The following is a 13,436-nucleotide window of genomic DNA, read 5'->3' on the forward strand; positions in this document are numbered from 1 at the left end:
AGAGGAAAATCTCTGAGGCATCTCCAGATTCAGTAAGGAACACTGTTTGAAAATCTAAGATGACAGTAGGAAGATACCTCCCATTGATCTCTGGCCTAAGCATGCACACACGTGCCCATCTGCACACACACACACATGCACAGCACACACAGAGTTTTCTCATACTTTTTTTGGTTTGCCGTTTGCCACCCATTGGAGATGTCACACACTTTGTATCATTCAGCACTAGATGGGCTGTACGACAGCAGTAATGAGCTGAGGTTCTCAGTGCTTACACGCAGTGGTGTTTTCTACTTACGCTTGCCAACACCCTTGGGAGGCAGTTCAGGCACTGATCTACCTTCTTGCCCGAGAAGCCTGGGTTAGGAGGCTCCACCGTCTCCCAGCTGGCAGCGTCCCATGGGTGAGTCTGAAGGAGCGGACAGTCCTCGGTGCTCACTTGGGAGTAGTTCTTTGGGTCCCTCGTGTTCACATGACACTGTCCAAAAGTAGTTTGAAGGGTTTGCCCAGCGTGGAAGGGTCCTAGAAGGTAGAATCCAGAAGCTGTGGTGGAAAGCTGGACAGTGAGGATCCCGGCAGGAAGATCAGAAGCCTTCGGAAACCACCTTCCCAAACCGAGACATCTTGTTTCTGCTCACCCCAGGACTCCTCTTCTTTCTTTCCTTTGTTGCTGACCATTCCCTCTCTCTTATTTCAGTATCGTGCTAACTTGGTAGAAGCTGGGAGTTAGGCCTCCTTGGAACTGGCCCTCCTAACCTCAGTGTCTGTGCCACAGAATATTCTGTCAGGACAGGGACTACCAGCTCCATAAATATTTGGTAGAATTTGAAAACATTTTGCCATAAGTTGGAGGTCTCTTCGGGGGAACAGGTATTGTTGTAGCCTGAATATTAGAGCCCCTAAAACAAAAACAAAAACAAAAAAACATGGGGACTTCCACATAGTGTAGGAGAGAACCGATTCCTGTGAGTTGTTCTCTGACCTCCATACACGGACCATGGCACATGTGTTCATGCACACAAGTAAATTATAACCAAACAAACAAATAAGTAAATAGAGTCAGTAAAACCCCTTACACACCCAAGTTTTAAGGTGTCAGTCCTAGGATGTGAGGACGTTGCTCATGAAGCTGAAGCCCTCATTTGATGCAAGTAGTGAATTTATCAAAGAGGCCAGAGGCAGCTTGCTCATCTGTCATAGAACATTAACTAACATTGTGACAAGATCATCAACGGACCAGGAAGCAACCCCACCTTCTCTGTTTTCATCCTTTCAGGTGTTCAGGGGAGTGAGCTTTCACAGTCCAGTGGGTTGGAAAGTGAACTGCCAGCCTGATCTGCTTTGTGCGATGTCAGAGCAAAGGAGAATGATCAGTGGATCCTGTTAACTATTAGAATTAAATACTGCAGAGAGTCCTTGACAATTTTGATATCTTCTGAAAATTAAGCCTTTACTTCTAAAATACGTTATGCGATATACCAGATGGAACTAGGTGTTTCTAATTAACTTTCTCAGTATAAGGGGTTGGGAGGCCCTGGTGTCCAAAGGGAAGGAGCATGTGACCAATGCCTTTCACCCATTGAGCGAGAGCTGGGGTAAGGACTACGGTGTTCTAACTCAGTGTCTCTACCACTTATCCAGAGGTTGGCTCCTCAGGGACCAGTCATTCCATACACAGTAGAGCTGGTGCTCACGGTAGAGTAAACATACCATGGCCTTCCCCAAGTATGGTAGTCATGGACTCATTGGTTTCTCATAGAGTTCTCATAAGCAAGTGCTATGGTTGCCTCCACCTAACAAATGAGAAAGGGCAACAGCGTGGGCTTACCAACACCGAGTAGTCACAGAGCCATAGGCAGTTTGCTTCCAAAATCACCATGCTCTTCTCAGTTGTTTTCCATATACTTCCAGGAACTCTGCTTTGTTTTCTCCCCATTCAGACTGATCCACATATTACACTTTGTTCTCAGACGTTTACCATAAGGAAGTTCTGGGTACAACTTCCAGTTTGGGCTCCAGCCCTTCCTCCAGCTTTCCCAGGACAGTGGCATCGTGATTGAGAACCAGCAGAGTATGAAGGTGTGGTTGAACCATGGCGTGGGAGTTCTTTTGGCTTCTTTTGTATAAGGGGCAACAGCTTCTGTGTTTGGTTCTTTGGATGAGCGGGCCCTAAAGTGTGCAGAAGTACACATGGAGTCAGATTAAAGTCAATTCTAAAGCACTTCTCATGGCTCTTTCTGAAGCCGAATTCCGACTGTAATTTCATTAATACACCTTTATCTCCTCAGGTGGATTTGCCTTGCTCATAAGAACACATGTTAGATGGCTAGTGCTAATTATAATATGGTGCTAATGGCCTTCAAAGAGGCCAAAGTGACATAATGAAACTTGCTCTAGGGTGAAGTGCTGGTCCAAGGGGGCTCTAAGGCCAGTCTAAACATTCAGCAGCCATCTGGCCAGGATGGTTATTTGCTCTTTGCTTTGGCTCTTTCGTTTCCCATTTAGAAATGAGCTTGGAGATTGCTTTTTAATATTGCTGAAGGGCCATCCCATGTGTAGTTCGAGGGGAATATAGAAGTTGACTATTTGTCTAGAGAACAGGAATTGAGACTGCTAATCTCCAAACTGGAGGGCCTTGCGTCGTTCCTTAATTCCAGTGAGCTCTTAAAAATTCAACACTGAACCCCTGAGTGTGTCCTTAAAATCTCTAGGGGAGTGTCTGTTACTGAGTTACTGTCTACTGAGAATATAAATAGCCAGACACTGAGCGAGGCACCAGAGAAACAACTGTAACAGTGACATCGCTTCCATGTCCTCACAGAGCTCATGGGCCAGTTCTCAAAATCTACCCAGGCACCGGCAGACCTTTCATGATGCACCTACAGACACAAATCCCAGGTACACATTGTATGCTGGTAACGTGTGGACCCTGAAAGGAAGACACTTAGGAACTTAAGGGGGAAATGAGAAAATGCAACAAAGCTAAACTCAGTAAGAACTTGGTTTTATACATGATAGAAGGGTAAATCTGGTGAGTTCCTGGTGGCCCTAAGCAAGTCACTTCAGGGAATTAAAGGGATGATGTCAGGGCCATGCCTGATGGAGTAAGCTTTGCAATGAACACCAAAGATGTTGTCACAGGGCTGAGGTGGGGTTGGTGAGCAAAAGCCCAACCGTTTTTATCTATGAAACTGGAGAAGGATTCGTTTCAGGCTCACAATTGTCCAGAGGAATGGCTTCTATGTTGGTTATTTTTTTCTCACTATAACAAGACTCAAGGTGTGAGAGGGACTCTGCCCATCATGGCAGGGAAGGCTTGGTGGGATTTATAGTAATGGAAGTGTGTGGCTGAGCAACCCAGGATGTAGAGAGTAGCGAGGACCAGGGGTTAGGCAATAGTCTTCAAAGTTCTACCCCAAGTGATCTACTTCTATCAGATGGTCTTACCTTCTAAAGGCAGCCCCACATCCCAAATAACTATCAACTGGGAAATGAGTGTCCAAAACACAAGTTTATGGGGGACATTTCCAGATTCAATCTATAGTACAGGCCATCTTAGTCCCTGTAAGCTCAAGGCCATCACATAAACCAAAATATATGGAGTCCCACTTCCGTAAGCTCTATGGCCTCAAGAGTTCCCAGACTGTTCAAACACACAAAGTTTTTTGAGGACTATGCCAAATTCTTACCCATGAACTGCATAAGATTAAAAATGAAAGTTGTGTACTTCCAAAGTATGATGACAGAGAGTAAATATTCCATTCTTGTTTCAAAAGGGAGAGGCAAATGGGTAGTAAGGAAAGACCAGACCAAATCAGGACTCAGATTCAGCAGTGCAAACCTTAGATCCTGTAACTTTGTATCTTGGGCTGCACAGCAACCATAGGATGTAGTCCAATGGAACTCAGGGAGTGCCACTGTTTAGGTCCATGACTTTCAGCACATCTGACTTCTGCAGTGCTGTGAGTGAGAAGTCCTCCATGAGATTCAGGCATTTTGAGTCTTGGTCTCCATTTGGGGACTGTTTGAGGAGGATTATGAGGTATGTATGGCCTTGGTGGGGAAAGTATGTCACTGAGAGTGGGCTTGAGGTTTCATAGTCCTCCTGCCTTCCCCAGTGGATACACACATACACACACACTCTCTACTTCCTCTTTGTGGAGAAAGATATGAGCTCTCAGCTGTTGCTGCCAGCAGGCCTTGGCTCTGCCATCGTCTTGAACTGTAATCCCGAGTAAACGCTTTCTTTCACTGCCTTCATAATGGTGTTTTATTACAGCAATAGAAAAGTAACTAATACAGAAGTTGGTACCAGGAAGAGGGCTATTTATGTGACAGACCTGACCACATTGGTCTGGGGAGGAATGTGGAAGGCTGTAGAACTTTGGGTTCAAAGGTAATTGAACACTGTGAGCAGAGGCCAATGGGCCATCCTAGAAGGGGCATGTGTCTTCCATGTTACTGAAAGCAACATAGACTACTGAAGCCTAGCTCAAGGAATTTCAGAGGGGAAAAATATTAGTAACTTTGCTAGAGACCATTATATTGGTTAAAATATTAAGGCAACTCCACATATTTAAATGGGAGGTTTATTTTGTGGGGTAACTTACAAGTGAAAAGATGGGTTACAGGGTCTGGGAAAGGTGTAGCACAGTTCAGTGGTGTTCTCTGGAGAACTCTGCTCAGTCTACCTCCAGCATCCAGGGTCCAGGAACCAAGAGAACCAGCCCATCCAGATCCTAGGTCTTCAGGGGTCCTCCCTCCACTCTGCCTTGTAGGCATGACAGTTACGGAAGCTTCAATGGGGGTGGTACTTCCAGATCAAAGCTGGAACGCCTACCCACTACACCATTCCTGTGGTATTTTGGCAAATAATGTGGCTGCTTTCTACCTGTTTCCTAAGAATTTGTCTGAAGCTAAATTTACAAGTAGTGGACTAATTTCATTGGTGGATGAGAGTTCAGGACAGCCGCATGTTGAGTCTACCGCGTGGTTATTGGTAATCACTATTATGTGGATCTACAATGAAAAAGAACAATGTGGGAGGAAGAAATACAAAACGCACAATTTGGGGAGACAAAGAGCATCAGGAAACTTAAAGTTGTATCCAAGGCTTGTACTGAAAGATATCAGGAGATTGAGAGGCCAAATCTGCATTGGACTAAAGGGAAGTTTGCCCATAGAATAAGACCCTACCCAGTTAAGCTCCCATCTTGTGAAAGGAAAGGCCTAAGAAATTTTCTACTCCTAAAGAGAAGCAGCAAATGAAAGCTGGTATAAACGTGACACAAGGGGACCAAGCACTATCCCAAGTAGGCAACTGAACTTGGCAGTGTTGTCCATGTGGTGCTGTCTTTAGATACACAAAGGATACATGTATGAAGGGGTTGCAGAATCTTCCTCCACGGTTAAGGAGAGCCACCAAGTCCAGGTAATGTCTGGCGGGGCAGTTCTTGAATGAAGGCTCTGAGAGACCATTGCATGAAGCTGTGGATTATGTTGGAAACAGCCTATGAGAGAAGTATGTAGCTTGCTGCACAGCTGGACAGCCCTTTGATATGGCCATGGTGTTTAATCACAGCAACATAAAAGTAATGAATACAGCTTCTCTGAGGTCAGCACCACTGGCTGCCGGAAGCCTTCCTTGGAGACTTTTCACAATGCTGACATCTCTAACATCCTGGATTTTCCACTGCAAACTAGGCTTCACATTCACAGCTTCACACATAGGCCTCTCAGGACCCTTTGGCAGAAATCTGACCCTACAGCCCATTGCCTGGCTTCACGGGCTTTCTTTAAAAGTCTTTGTGCAAGCCTTTATGACCGCGAGAGCTAGAGATTCCCCTGTTATTCTAAAGGATACGTAAGACATCACCAGATTTGCATCTTGCCAGGATCACTCTGGTCATAGTGGAGAAAGTAGATTTGAGGGGGCAGAACTAGGCAAGAACTAGAGGGCAGCTGCAGAGATCCATGAAGTGCTGGAAGCAGCCAAACTCATGAAAATGACCAGTAGAAATAGAAACACTTGGCTGTATTCATGATTGACAGTAGTGCGCTGTCTATGGGAGAGGAGACAGGCTTTGTCTTGAGCAAGTGAATGGAGGATACCCCTCACTGAGCTAATCTTACAGAGGAGATACCATGGGTTTGGTTTGATGCTCATGAGCTTTAGGTGGTTTTGTGGCTTCCTATTAAACCTAGATTCAGAATAGTTCTCTGAGTTGCTGTTGGCTGGGGATGAAAGCCAAGAAGTCATGGGAGTGTCCATGAAATGAGAAGTCATGAGCACAGATGAGAGATTGTGTGAGGACAACGTGGAATAAAAAAAGAGGTCAGGAAGGACCTTGGAGAACTCCAGCATGTCAGCCTGCTCACAGAATAGTGATCTCACAAACGCACCGTCTGTCACTTAACTGTGGGAGGGGACAGCAGCGTTTTGGGCAGGGAGGGGGTTGCTTGTCTTGTGCAGGTGGGTTTGCACAGACAGGCATCTTGGAGGGTTGTTTTGGATAAGCCAGACGGCTTCATCTACCACACCTCTGGGAGGCCCCACACTTTGTTTCATGGTTTGTTTTTTAACCTTTGCCACTATTTCCACACCAAGAGAAGAATTAAGCAAAGATGCTCCCATCGTTAGTTCCAAGCTTTTGTACTGTTCTCTCTTCACATAGATTTGTTGGTGATTCAAAAAGATTTCCTCAAGAGACGTAGACTTTGTTCTTCCCAGGCAAGTTGGTGGAAGATAAGTGAAAGAAACAGCCTCTGACCTTCCAAAGCAGAGACGGCCATAGCCAGCAAAGGAAGACAGCCCTTCACCTGGATCTCTGTGGTCGTCCTTGAGGAAACAGCCTGACTTTTATAGGAAGAGGCTTCGGTGAACACCATGTCACCAGCTCTCCTTACAGAAGTAACACTGGCAAATGAGCCGAACTTGGTAAATTCTGGACCCATCGCTAAGTTGAGAACAAACTGCACCATTTCTCAGAAGTAGTGGAAGACATGGGCAACTTTACCTGGGAGAAATGCCCAGCAGGAGATTTGTCGTGTAGGAGGCACTGAGGGCCTCTGGATAGTCTCCCTTCTCTAGACACTTCTGTGGTGGTATTGTGTTCCCCAAAATATTGTGCACCCTAATAAACTTATCTGGGGTCAGAGACAGAACAGCCACTAGATACAAAGGCTAGAAAATGGTGGCACTCACACCTTTAATCCTAGCATTCCAGAGGTAGAAATCTCTCTGGATCTCTGTGAGTTCAAGGCGACATTGGAAACAGCCAGGCATGGTGACTCACGCCTTTAATCCCAGGGAGTGATGGCAGAAAGGAAAGATATATAAGGCGTGAAGACCAGGAACTAGAAGCATTTGGCTGGTTAAGCTTTCAGGCTTTCTGAGCAGCAGTTCAGCTGAGAGCCACTGGGATGAGAACTCAGAGGCTTCCAGTCTGAGGAAACGACCACCTGAGGAATTGGCAAGGTGAGGTAGCTGTGGCTTGTTCTGCATCTGATCTACCAGCATTCACCCCAATAACTGGCCTCAGGTTTGATTTTATTAATAAGACTCTTTAAGATTCATGCTACACACTTCTTAACCAAACCTGTTACAGCTGAATTCTCTCTCTCTCTCTCTCTCTCTCTCTCTCTCTCTCTCTCTCTCTCTCTCTCTCTCTCTCTCTGTCTCACTTCCTTCCTTTCTCTCCCTCAGCCATTCCTCTCTCTCCCTCCCTCTCCCATCCCTCTTTCTCCCTCTCCCATCCCTCTCTCTCCCTCTCTCCTTCTCTATGTATAGATCTATCTCTATCTCTATATTTCTTTCTCATCACAAATTATCTGCTTTTTCCCTCTAAGTAACAAAATATTTTGCCCATAAAATGTATCCATTTGTATTGTAATTAACTTTGTTACCAGTTTTTGTTGACTGTAGTTTGTGAGAAAGAAATATTATTAGATTGCAAGAGACCCAAATCAGTGGTATTGAGCAGTCACCCTGTCACAGTAAGACATAAGCACTGAAGGGGGGGGGGGGTGGCAGGTGTGGCTGGAATCAGGGCTTAACATTACTAAAACTCTTCTATCAATGTAAGAGCTGTTTCAGAGCATTAAATAGTTATTTTTATAATATGGAAACCAGCCCATTCAGGAAAACTTGGGGCTTTACTACACCACAGTCTGGTTTACACACACACACACACACACACGCACGCACACGCACACACACACCTCACAGAGCTTGGGGCATTTGGGTTTATGATTTTGAGGTGTCCAACTTCTATTCATAAGCTACAAAATTCTGAAATCTGAAACTCTACTGTTTCCAACCATTTGGAATAAAGGGCACTCATTGTTTTAAGGAAACTCATCATGGTGATTGTGGGAACATTCTGGAATGGACCCAATGTGATTGTAGTATGTTTCTCGAGCACTGGTCCTTACTTGCTCATGGGATGGGTGATGTCAGGTGTTTGCTTTCTCAGGGTCTGAGAGTCCTCACCTTTACAGTGAGAAAAGGGTGTATTCTTTGAACTCTGGGATCCCTTCTGGACTCAGAGGCTAGGAATCTGAAGGTCTAGGGGTCTCGATCTCTTCACCCAACCTGTGTTTGTCATTCAAATCCTGGGAAGCAAGTGAGCTCTCCTGACACCAAATTTCAGAATTCTATTTCTCTACATCTCATTGTGCAGCAAAGCATGTCTCATTGGTTAATTAATACTGCCAGCACGGCATCCTGCTAAATGATTGTTTAACCAAGAGTGGAATAAAACACTACGATGAGTGGTTACGGTATCATTAAGGAATAGAAAATTAAAAATCTGATAATTTGATTGGAAGTCTCAGGTGAGGCTTTTGTATAAAAATGTTAACCTCAAGTAGCTATAAGCAGGTAAATGTTTTATTCATCCCACTGATACGAAATAAATGCTTATGATATAAATTATGTATAATTAATACTCCCGGGATAAAAAAAATGTATGCTAATAGTTTGTCAGTTAATTAAGAGAGGAATAGGAGGTAAACAAAGGTGATAACAGTTTATCTTGAGACTATAAACAGAAAGTGTGCCTTAAACAATCTCTTTAAAAACTACATTATACAGCAAATTCTTCATCGTCACCCAGAGAAGCCACCACATGGCACACAGCAACTCTTCAGTGTGCTGTTAAAGGGAGAAATGGTTGTGTGAACAGTCAGGTTGGGGAGCCACCAGCCATGGGGACTAGGCTGGGATGGCCTTGTCAGAGCTACCCTGGTCTCTTCAGCAATATTTTACAAAATATGAGCCTTTCCAAAGCCAGAGGGTTCATTAAAAGTAGGGGAAAAGCAAATAATAAAATTCTTAGAAAGTATCTATATACTAAGTGACAGGCATAGACTCCTGGATAATTCAGTCCTCTATGCAAGTGACTAGCATGTCATGACACCCTCTCCTACATAAGCTGGACAAAGTCATAGTGGTGGATGGCTTGGTCCTGGAAAAGATGTTATCTGGGTATTTCTGAGTTCAATTCCCTACTTCAGTCGTTCTTTTATCTATCCACCCAATCATCTCATTGTTCATTAATTCAGGAAGCATTTTTCTTATATTTACTTATGTAATTTTATGTGCTTCGGTATTTTGCCAGCATATGTATCTGTGCAGCACATGCCTGGTACTCACAGAGGCCAGCAGATGGTGTCTGATTCCCTGGAACTGGAATTAGAGATGGTTGTGAGATGCCCTGTGGGTGCTGGAACCGAACCAGGGTCCTCTGCAAGAGCTGCCAGTGCTCTTAACTTTTATTAAGTGCCATTAACAGCAAGATCTGTCTTTCCAGCTCCTTAGTAAGAATTTCTTGACCACTTGTTTTAGGCTCATCATAGGTGGTACAAATGTATCTTGGATATCACTCTTTTATCCTCACAGGTGTGGTTTGCATTGATCCACCTGGGCTGGATACTCACCTAAAAGTATCCAGCAAAGAGCCAAGTATAGAATGCAAAGGTCTTAGAGAAATAAATACAGATTTGGGTTATCTGAGTGTCCTGGCTGAGGGGCGGTGTGTAGGGATTGTGAACCATTCAGGTAAAGGAAGCAGCCAAGCCGGGCAAAAGAAGCAGTCCAGTCAGCAGGTTGGAGAAGAGCTTGGACAGCAACAGGACTCTGAAGCTTAGGGAAAGGGAGATGGTGGAGGGACAGAGTCATCCCCCAGGTCATTGTGGCAAAGAGAATTAACCAGTGAGGAAATAAGACTCCTGTGTGGAAGTAGCTAGGACAAAATGGAGAACACAAGCTTGATCATTGCTGCTTCAGGGGGTACCAAGGCTAGTGAAGGTGTCCTGAACACCTGTGCTGGGGTCAGCGTGGGTGAGAAGCTGGCAGATATTGGGGTGAATCTTGAGGAGGGGCCCATTCAGAGAGTAACACAGCTTTAACACTGATGCATGATGGGATGAATATGTGTGGGAACTGGAGACACGGCTTTCTGTAAACTGCTAGAAAGATCCAGGAAGGGGAGACGGAGAAGACTGAAGGCACAGAGGAAGAATTTTACTTACAAGGAGGGGGGTCCTCTTGCACAGCGGGAGGAGAGAAGGGAATGATGGGTCTCTCTGTAGGAACAGGAGCAGGGGTGAGGTGTGTCCATGGGCCCTACCGTCCTTGGTGTGGGAACTGGAGCTGGGGCAGTAGAGCTTGGTGAAAAGCCAAAGCCGGAAACAGGGTGGAGGTGGTTACTCAGATGCTGCTGCTGAGAGGATTAGCAGAGAGACCCATGGGATCAAGGCACAGCTCTCTGACCCCCTTAAGGTCCAGCCTCCTCATGCCATCAGCCTCCTCCACTGAGGGTCAGAGGAGGCCCAGGCCAGGAGGGACGTCTTCCTGGTCTTGCATCCCATGTGCTACTTGGGGTGGGTGTCTAGAACAGGCATTCACTGAACTCCTTCCTACAGCTCTTACGGGAAGGATGAATAGGACCTTTTGTTTTCACTGAGAGAACAGTGTTTTCTGTGGCTCCAGGTATCCAGTTTCTGACTTAGCAGGTGCTGGTAGGGATGACATCTCTGTACAAAGGGAGATTAGGTAGCAGCTGCCAGTCCCACAGGCAAGTCCTGACCCCGTTTCCTCCAGTCACGTTTGTGAGTTCTTAAGAAGCAAGACTTGAGGGTTTGGTTAAGATATGTATATCCTGTTTCTCTTGGGCTCCATAGGTGGATGGGAATTGTTACAGTTAACCACAGAACAATGTTCAATAGGCCATCTTTAGTGTAGACATTCACGGAGACGTTGTTAGGTGCTGCTCTGGGGAAGACAAGAGTTCTCAACTTGAATGCAGTGAGTGACACTGTCCGAGCTGTGGTGAATCAGCATTTCCCAGCTTAGTGGGATTTATGGAAAATAAACCTGGTTCTTCATGAACCCAACTGTGAAGTGGGAAGTAGGGTTTCCAGAGTCCCACAAATTCTGCCAATCACTTCTAACTCTGATGAGAACAGGTAGGTTATCTTACACAGTCTGGCCATGTTCCACTCTGTGCCTGGGAAGTGGGTACTGTCATTGCCAACCTCCAGGTCAGCGCAAGGTCATTCTTTTAATGAACAAGATACTGTTTCCTTTATATGTGTCATGTCAAAAATCTTCTTTTATGATTCTGGCCCTGAAACTTAAAGTCCATGAACTATTCTGCAGTCAGAAAAACTGGAACCACTCTAGGTGTCCCGAGTTGGAATGGCTTTTGTAATGTATACTTTTAATTAAAGGAAAGCACACTTACTATTCTTCCAGAGGACCTGGGTTCGATTCCCAGCACCCACATGCAGCTCACAACCATCTGTAACTCTGGTTCTGGAAGATCTAATTACTTCCTCTGGCCTCTACAAGCATCAGACATGCATGCAATGTACAGACACACATGCAGGCAAAAATTATTATGCATAGATATTTGTGAAATATATATGTTATATAAGTGTATAGGGGTGAAATAATTAGGATATATGGTACATATGCTTATTTTTAGCAGAAAATGCCAATTTTACAATATTTTCCACCTAACTGTGAAGATGGTTGCTGTGATTTACTCTCTTTCAAGGGTATGAGCTTCAGACGTGTGTCAACCACAGGTCTTGGTTTTCTCTCTTTGAAATTACATAGTTTTTATATTTTTTTAAATGACAGTTTGTAACTGTATTTGTCTGATGGTTAGTGAAATGGGGTGATTTAACATGTTTTTGACTACGTATTATTTTTTTGTGACACCTACTCAAATCTTTCTCCTATTTGGGGATGTCTGTCTTACTGATTTATAGGCTCCAATATTTTGGTCACCAATGGGTGGCACTGTTTAAGAGGGCCATTGAATCATTAGGAAGTGCATCACGCTGAAAGGAGTCTGTCACTGGGGGTGGGCCTTGAGGATTTAATATCTTCCTGCCACTTCCGGTTTGCTGTCCTCTTCCTGTGTGCTTGGTTGAGATGTGACCTTTGACCTTCCTGCTCTCACAGCTATGCGTCTTACGTCAATCATTGACGCTAGCCCCTGCAACTGAAAGCCAAAGAAGACTTTCCTTGTTTAAGTTGCTTTTGGTCATGGCGTGTTGTCACAGCAACCAAAAGTAACTAATAAAAATGTTATAAATATTTACAGGATGTTATCTTTAATCACCCTATTAACCATTTTGTTTGTTAGGGTTAGCAACTTTTGATATCTCTTTTAAGGTATTCCCACTCCAATGTTATGAAACATTTTCCATAACATTGTTCTTACACATTTTTACTTTAAACTTGAATTGTTTTACTTTTCAGGGAGAAGGGATTGTGTTGTTGGTTATTTTTACTCATTTGGGGGAGCCCACCACCCAGCTCCCAAATAAATACACACACAGAGGCTTATTCTTACTCATGAATGCCCAGCCTTAGCTTGGCTTAGTTTCTTACCAGCTTTCCTTAACTTTTTCTGACCACCTTTTGCCTCTGGGCTTTTCCCATTCTCTTACGTCTATAAATCTTACTCTTACTCTGTGGCTTGCTGTGTAGGTGGGTGGCTGGCCCCTGGAGTCCTTCTCCTTCTCTGGCCCCTAGCTCTCCAATCCCTCTTCCCAGATTTCTCCTCCTATTTATACTCTCTGCCCGCCAGCTTCACCTCTCCTTTCTCCTGCCTTGCTATTGGCTGTTCAGATCTTTATTAGACCATCAGGTGTTTTACACAGGCACAGTAACACAACTTTACAGTTAAACAAATGCAACATAAACAAAAGTAATGCACCTTAAAATAATATTCTACTACAGGGTTGGTTTAGAGTTCCAGGTGGACAGAGTCCACTGTGGTGGGCAGCATGGCAGTGTAGATGTAACCAACCGTCTTATTAAATAAGAAACACAGAGCCGATTCAGAGAAGAAAGCCAAGAGGTCAGAGCTAAGAGCCTCACCCTTCCTGCTTCAGCGATCCTCTTCAGTCAAGAGAGC

The 13,436-nt window shown here is 44.6% G+C and overlaps 1 long non-coding RNA gene across 1 annotated transcript; it reads right to left on the reverse strand.

The window, feature by feature from the left end:
- Positions 1–1,145: 1,145 nt before the first annotated feature.
- Positions 1,146–4,016, reverse strand: LOC131897585 (uncharacterized). The gene is made up of 2 exons (XR_009375733.1): positions 3,842–4,016; positions 1,146–2,169 (listed from the first exon to the last, which is right to left on the reverse strand). It is a non-coding gene; the product is annotated as an uncharacterized LOC131897585 (long non-coding RNA).
- Positions 4,017–13,436: the final 9,420 nt, after the last annotated feature.

This window comes from Peromyscus eremicus, chromosome 22 (assembly GCF_949786415.1).
Source record: "Peromyscus eremicus chromosome 22, PerEre_H2_v1, whole genome shotgun sequence".
Classification (NCBI taxonomy): domain Eukaryota; kingdom Metazoa; phylum Chordata; class Mammalia; order Rodentia; family Cricetidae; genus Peromyscus; species Peromyscus eremicus.